Source organism: Triticum dicoccoides, chromosome 7A (genome assembly GCF_002162155.2).
Source record: "Triticum dicoccoides isolate Atlit2015 ecotype Zavitan chromosome 7A, WEW_v2.0, whole genome shotgun sequence".
Taxonomy (NCBI): domain Eukaryota; kingdom Viridiplantae; phylum Streptophyta; class Magnoliopsida; order Poales; family Poaceae; genus Triticum; species Triticum dicoccoides.
In genome coordinates, this window is record NC_041392.1 from 59,992,020 (window position 1) to 60,000,709 (window position 8,690).

The following is an 8,690-nucleotide window of genomic DNA, read 5'->3' on the forward strand; positions in this document are numbered from 1 at the left end:
TGCTGCATACTGAACACAAAAGAAGTCCGGAGTTCAAATAAGTTTAAAAAACATTGAAGTGGCCATGTAACAGATGAGTTCTCGTCCGAAACCCTGATACTCGGAAAGAGTTTGTCCAGTTTGTACACGAAGTGCGTCCAATTTTTGCCGTGACCCTCTCTACTCTTTCGCGCATGCTATGCGGGTGATATGATGATACCATGCCAAGTTTCAACATTTTCAGGATTCATTTTGTAGTGATTTTCAATTTCACGGTCATTTAGCTCTCTAAACAATTAGGTAAATGACCGAAAAACAACAAATGATGTCAGAACATGTTGGAAATTGATGATGTCGCTTTGAATGCTGCATACTGAACACAAAAGAAGTCCGGAGTTTAAATAAGTTATTAAAAATAAAAAAGAGGTGCAATGCTGGTTAATTTGCTTCAAGCCATTCGGAATAGTGTAGATTGCACTGCACATAGCTCAGTGCAATCTATGCTATTCCGCAAGGCTTGAAGCTAATCAACATGTAGGTGAGCATTGCAACTCTTTGTCATTGTCTGTGCACTCACGGCTTATAAACCGCTCATACTGCCTCTCTCTTGGCGAGGTGGGACTAAAAATCAGCTTACAAAGAAACTCTACTACCGGTTCATGGCATGAACCGGTACTAAAGGTCTTCGTGGGGGCCCCAGACCGACCATAGACTGACACAGCCTCATTAGTACCGGTTCGTGGCATGAACCGGTACTAAAGGTTACCCATGAACCGGTACTAATGATGCCCGCCCCCCTAGCCGTTGGAACCGGCACTAATGGCCACATTAGTGCCGGCTCAAATTCAAACCGGCACTAATGTGCTTCATGTTTGACCCTTTTTCTACTAGTGATAGGATCAAGAACACTCATATATTGATGAAAACATAATAGGTTCAGATCTGAAATCATGGCACTCGGGCCCTAGCGACAAGCATTAAGCATAGCAAAGTCATAGCAACATCAATCTCAGAACATAGTGGATACTACGAATCAAACCCTAACAAAACTAACACGATTACATGATAGATCTCATCCAACCCATCACCGTCCAGCAAGCCTATGATGGAATTACTCACGCACGGTGGTGAGTGATAACCCACAAGTATAGGGGGTCGCAACAGTTTTTGATAAGTAAGAGTGTCGAACCCAACGAGGAGCTAAAGGTAGAACAAATATTCCCTCAAGTTTTATCGACCACCGATACAACTCTACGCACGCTTGACGTTCGCTTTACCTAGAACAAGTATGAAACTAGAAGTACTTTGTAGGTGTTTTTGGGTAAGCTTGCAAGAAAGTAAAGAACACGAAAATAAAAGCTAGGGGCTGTTTAGATAAAGACACAACTAAATTAGTTTTAGTAGAGAGCTTTTGTCAACAAGAAGGTTATTTGTCCCTAGGCAATCGATAACTAGACCGGTAATCATCATTGCAATTTTATTTGAGGGAGAGGCATCAGCTAACATACTTTCTCTACTTGGATCATATGCACTTATGATTGGAACTCTAGCAAGCCATCCGCAACTACTAAAGATTCATTAAGGTAAAACCCAACCATAGCATTAACGCATCAAGTCCCCTTTATCCCATATGCAAACAACCTACTTACTCGGGTCTGTGCTTCTGTGTCTCACGCCACCCACCATAAGCAAATCATAAGCATATTCCAAACCCTACATCGGGAATCCCTCACGCTTGCACGACACGGAGAGCACCATAGGACAGCACCAATAATAAAACATACAACTCAAAACAATCACGATCATCAAATAGCCATTAGGACAAAATAGATCTACTCAAACATCATAGGATAGCCATGCATCATTGGGAAATAATATATAGCGTTGAGCACCATGTTTAAGTAGAGATTACAGCAGGTAAGAGAGAGGTTACACCGCTGCATAGAGGGGGGAATAGTTGGTGATGATGGTGGTGAAGTTGTTGGTGAAGATGGCGGTGATGATGATGGCCCCCGGTGGCACTCCGGCGCCACGGAAGCGAGGGGAGAGAGCCCCCTCCTTCTTCTTCTTCCTTGACCTCCTCCCTAGATGGGAGAAGGGTTTCCCCTCTGGTCCTTGGCTCCCATGGCGTGGGAGGGCAGAGAGCCCCTCCGAGATTGGATCTATATCTCTGTCTCTCTCTGGTTCTGTGTTCTCTTCTGGCTCTATTTCACCGTTTTGTATATATATGGAGATCCGTAACTACGATTGGCCTGAAACCTACGCCGTGATTTTTTCTGAATATTAGCTTTCTTGCGGCAAAAGAAGAGCGTCAACCGCCTTACGGTGGGCTCACGAGGGTAGGCGGCATGCCCTAAGGGGGGGCGCCCCCCTGCCTCGTGACCACCTCGGGCACTGGTTCGCGTTGATTTTCCCTCCGAATTTTCCATATTTTCCAAAAATAAGTTGCGTCTGTTTTTATCCAATTTGGACTCCATTTGATATGGATATTCTGTGAAACCAAAAACATGCAACAGACAGGAACTGGCAAGGGGCACTGGATCAATATGTTAGTCCCAAAAATAATATAAAAAGTTGCCAAAAAGTATATGAAAGTTGAATAATATTGGCATGTAACAATCAAAAATTATAGATACGACGGAGACGTATCAGCATCCCCAACTTAATTCCTGCTCGTCCTCGAGTAGGTAAATGAAAAAAAAATTGATGTGGAATGCTACCTAGCATAATCTTGATCATATGTCTAATCATGGCATGAATATTAAGACACGAGTGATTCAAAGCACTAATCTATCCTTTGACATAAAAACAATAATACTTCAAGCATACCAACAAAGCAATTATGTCTTATTGAAATAACATAGCCAAAGAAAGCTTATCCCTACAAAATCATATAGTCTGGCTATGCTCCATCTTCACCACACAAAGCATTCACATCATGCACAACCCCGATGACAAGCCAAGCAATTGTTTCATACTTTTGACGTTCTCAAACCTTTTCAACTTTCATGCAATACATGAGCGTGAGCCATGGACATAGCACTATAGGTGGAATAGAATATGATGGTGGAGAAGAAAAAAAGGAGAAGATAGTCTCACATCAACTAGGCGTATCAACGGGCTATGGGATGCCCATCAATGTGAGTGAGTAGGGATTGCCATGCAACGGATGCACTAGAGCTATAAGTTTATGAAAGCTCAAACTGAAACTAAGCGGGTGTGCATCCAACTTGCTTGCTCATGAAGACGTAGGGCATTTGAGGAAGCCCATCATTGGAATATACAAGCCAAGTTCTATAATGAAAATTCCCACTAGTATATGAAAGTGATAACTCAAGAGACTCTCTATATGAAGAACATGGTGCTATTTTGAAGCACAAGTGTGGTAAAAGGATAGTAACATTGCCCCCTTTATTTTCTTTTTTTAGCGGGCTTCTTTGGCCCCCTTTTTTTAATTTAGGCTTCTTTGGCCTCTCCCTTTTTTGGGGCAATGCTCTAATAATGATGATCATCACACATTTATTTCCTTACAACTCAATATTACAACTCGATACTAGAACAAAGATATGACTCTATATGAATGCCTTCGGCGGTGTACCGGGATGTGCAATGATCTAGCGTAGCAATGACATCAAAAAACGGACAAGCCATGAAAACATCATGCTAGCTATCTTACGATCATGCAAAGCAATATGACAATGAATGCTCAAGTCATGTATATGATGATGATGAAAGTTGCATGGCAATATATCTCGGAATGGCTATGGAAATGCCATAATAGGTAGGTATGGTGGCTGTTTTGAGGAAGGTATATGGTGGGTTTATGGTACCGGCGAGAGTTGCGTGGTACTAGAGAGGCTAGCAATGATGGAAGGGTGAGAGTGCGTATAATCCATGGACTCAACATTAGTCATAAAGAACTCACATACTTATTGCAAAAATCTATTAGTCATCGAAACAAAGTACTACACGCATGATCCTAGGGGGATATATTGGTAGGAAAAGACCATCACTCGTCCCCGACCGCCACTCATAAGGAAGACAATCAATAAACACCTCATGCTTCGACTTCGTTACATAACGGTTCACCATACGTGCATGCTACGGGACTTGCAAACCTCAACACAAGTATTTCTCAATTTCACAATTACTCAACTAGCATGACTCTAATATCACCGCCTTTATATCGCAAAACTATTGCAAGGAATCAAACATACAATATTCAGCGATCTACAAGTTTATGTAGGATTTTATGACTAACCATGTGAATGACCAGTTCCTGTCATCTCTCTAAATAGATATAAGTGAACCAAGAAAGTTTAATTCTTTCTACAAAAGATATGCCCGTGCTCTAACAAATATAAGTGAAGCAAAAGAGCATTATACAAATGGCGGTTGTCTATGTAAAGAGAAACAGGCAATCCAAACTTCAAATGATATAAGTGAAGCACATGAAGCATTCTATAAAGCCATACTCAAAAGATATAAGTGAAGTGCAAAGAGCATTATATAAATCAACCAAGGACTATCTCATACCAGCATGGTGCATAAAATAAAAATGAAAACTAAATGCAAAAGACGCTCGAAGATTGCACATATCGCATGAACGAAACGAATCCGAAAACATACCGATATTTGTTGAAGAAAGAGGGGATGCCTTCCCAACATCCCCAAGCTTAGACGCTTGAGTCTCCTTGAATGTTTAATTGGGGTGCCTCGGGCATCCCCAAGCTTGAGCTCTTTCCTCTCTTCCTTCTTCTCACATCGAAACCTTCTCAATCATCGAACACTTCGTCCACACAAAACTTAAACAGAAAACTCGGTAAGATCTGTTAGTATAATAAAGCAAATCACTACTCTAAGTACTGTTGCAAAACAATTCATATTTTGTTTTTGCATTTTGTCTACTGTAATATAACTTTTTCATGGCTTAATCCACTAATATAAATTGATAGTTTCATCAAAACAAGCAAACTATGCATCAAAAAACAGAATCTGTCTAAAACAGAACAGTCTGTAGCAATCTGAACATTCACCATACTTCTGGTACTTGAAAAAATCTACCAAAATTTGGAAAAATAAAAAAAAATTATAGGAATACATTACAAGAAGAATCAGAACCATTTGACGTAGCAGCTAAAAATGTAAAATCGCGCACTACAGCCAAAGTTTCTGTCCTGCACCGTACAAAGCATCAAGCAAATGTAAACATCCTAAAGGCAAACCTTGGCACATTATTTTTATTTTTAAACCTTATAAAAGCACACAACAGAAATAAATGACTCTCTAAAACTTCCGGGTTGTCTCCCTGGCAGCGCTTTCTTTAAAGCCGTTAAGCTAGGCATATAGTGCTCAAGTAGTGAATCCACCCAGATCCCAAGGTATATCAAAGCCAATTTTAATTAGCAATGATTTGGCATTTAGTAGTGAGCACAAAGCAACATATATCAAGCAATGGCGAAGTCTAACTCTCTTTCTATGCATCGGCATGTCACAAAAGAACAATTCATGCACACCTAGTAAAGGCCAATGCATCATCTAAACAGTTTCTTGCAATTCTATCATCTTGGAAACATAGAGAGGTGGAGATATAGTTCCTCTCTCATAATAATTGCAAGTAGGAGCAGAAAGCACATGCATATTATATCTATCAAAATCATCGTGTGCAAATTTAAAAGGCAACCCATCAATATAATCCTTAATAAGTGCAAACTTCTCCGATATAGTGTAGTTGGGAGAATTCAAAAAGGTAATAGGACTATCATGCGTGGGTGCAATAGCAACAATTTCATGTTTAACATAAGGAACTATAGCAAGTTAATCTCCATAAGAATAATTCATATTGGCATCTTGGCCACAAGCATAGCAAGCATCATCAAAAAGGGATATTTCAAAAGAATCAACGGGATCATAACAGTCATCATAGCAATCATCCTCCGGTAAGCACGAAGGAAATTTAAACAATGTATGAGTTGAAGAGTTACTCTCATTAGAAGGTGGGCACGGGTAGCTAATCCGCTCTTCCTACTTTTGTTCTTCGCTCTCCTCATCATCTTTTTCATTCAATGAGCTCACAGTTTCATCAATTTCTTCTTCCATAGACTCCTGCAAAATATTAGTTTCTTCTTGGGCAGCGGAGTACTCCTCAATATATTGTTCAACATAGGGATTAGAAGCATAATTATCATAGCAATATTTAAGTATGGCAAAAAAATTAGATTTGTGAAAAGTAGCATCATACTTTTCAATCAAAGAAGCAATTTCATAAGCACCCTTAAAAGCAACAAATTCTTCAATTTGTTGAACATCATAGTAACTATAAACAACTTTATCATACGAAGATACGATTCCATTATCATTAAACTCACATTGGTAGGGAAGGTGTTTCTTAGGGTTTTCAAAACAACAAGTAAAATCATATGTTTCACATAAATTCCAAGCATAGCATTGAAAACGATGAATTTGACCCAATAGAATTTTCCCTTTTTCAAATAATCGGTGTCGCACATAACAAGCATGCTCATCTAAAGATTTGCCCTCAACTAAGCTAGTTGGGGTTTCAGCACGAGCACATAGGGATCGAAGATGATCCAAGTAATATGTTTCAGCAGTGTGATAGATTTTGAGTGGTTCTTCAACCATTGGAGTGGGTACAACTAATTTTTTTGGTATTTTGCGTTTCCTACCCATAACTAAAAATAGGAAACAACTAAGAACAACAAATAAAAATTACTTAGTGATAAAGCAAACAAGCACAGACGAGAATATTCACCCCACGCTATTGCTCCCCGGCAACGGTGCCAGAAAAAGGTCTTGATAACCCACAAGTATAGGGGGTCGCAACAGTTTTCGACAAGTAAGAGTGTCGAACCCAACGACGAGCTAAAGGTAGAACAAATATTCCCTCAAGTTCTATCGACCACCGATACAACTCTACGCACGCTTGACGTTCGCTTTACCTATAACAAGTATGAAACTAGAAGTACTTTGTAGGTGTTTTTGGGTAAGCTTGCAAGAAAGTAAAGAACACGAAAATAAAATCTAGGGGTTGTTTAGGTAAAGACACAACTAAATTAGTTTTAGTAGAGAGCTTTTGTCAACAAGAAGGTTATTTGTCCCTAGGCAATCGATAACTAGACCGGTAATCATTATTGCAATTTTATTTGAGGGAGAGGCATAAGCTAACATACTTTCTAAACTTGGATCATATGCACTTATGATTGGAACTCTAGCAAGCATCCGCAACTACTAAAGATTCATTAATGTAAAACCCAATCATAGCATTAAAGCATCAAGTCCCCTTTATCCCATACGCAAATAACCTACTTACTCGGGTCTGTGCTTCTGTCACTCACGCCACCCACCATAAGCAAATCATAAGCATATTGCAAACCCTACAGCGGGAATCCCTCACGCTTGCGTGACACGGAGAGCACCATTGGACAACACCAATAATAAAACATACAACTCAAACCAATCACGATCATCAAATAGCCATTAGGACAAAACAGATCTACTCAAACATCATAGGATAGCCATACATCATTGGGAAATAATATATAGCGTTGGGCACCATGTTTAAGTATAGATTACAGCAGGTAAGAGAGAGGTTACACCGCTGCATAGAGAGGGGAAGAGTTGGTGATGATGGTGGTAAAGTTGTTGGTGAAGATGGCGGTGATGATGATGGCCCCCGGTGGCACTCCGGCGCCACCGGAAGCGAGGGGGAGAGAGCCCCCCTCCTTCTTCTTCTTCCTTGACCTCCTCCCTAGATGGGAGAAGGGATTCCCCACTGGTCCTTGGCTCCCATGCCGTGGGAGGGGCGAGAGCCCCTCCGAGATTGGATCTATCTCTCTGTCTCTCTCTGGTTCTGCGTTCTCTTCTGGCTCTGTTTCACCGTTTCATATATATATATATATATATATATATATATATGTATGTATATATATATATATATGGAGATCCGTAACTCCGATTGGCCTGAAACCTTCGCCATGATTTTTTTCCGAATATTAGCTTTCTTGCGGCAAAAGAAGAGCGTCAACCGCCTTACGGTGGGCTCATGAGGGTAGGGGGCGCGCCCTAAGGGGGGGCGCCCCCCTGCCTCGTGTCCACCTCGGGCACTGGTTCGCGTTTATTTTCCTTCCGAATTTTCCATATTTTCCAAAAATAAGCTCCGTCCGTTTTTATCCCGTTTGGACTCCATTTGATATGGATATTCTGCGAAACAAAAAACATGCAACAGACAGGAACTGGCACTGGGCACTAGATCAATATGTTAGTCCCAAAAATAATATAAAAAGTTGCCAAAAAGTATATGAAAGTTGAATAATATTGGCATGGACCAATCAAAAATTATAGATACGACGGAGACGTATCAGTGAGCATCATGAAATTGGTGATGGAGGATGGTTGATGATGACGATGGCGATGGATTCCCCTCTCCGGAGCCCTGAATGGACTCCAGATCAGCCCTCCCAAGAGGTTTTAGGGCTTGGCGGCGGCTCCGTATCGTAAAATGCGATGAATTCTTCTCTTTGGTTTTTTTTCTCCCCGAAACACAATATATAGAGTTGGAGTTGGAGTCGAAGGAGCTCCAGGGGGCCCACGAGGTAGGGGGCACGCCCTAGGGGGGCAGGCGCGCCCCCACCCTCGTGGACAGGTGGTGGGCCCCATGGCCTTCATCTTTTGCAGGTATTTTTTATATTTTC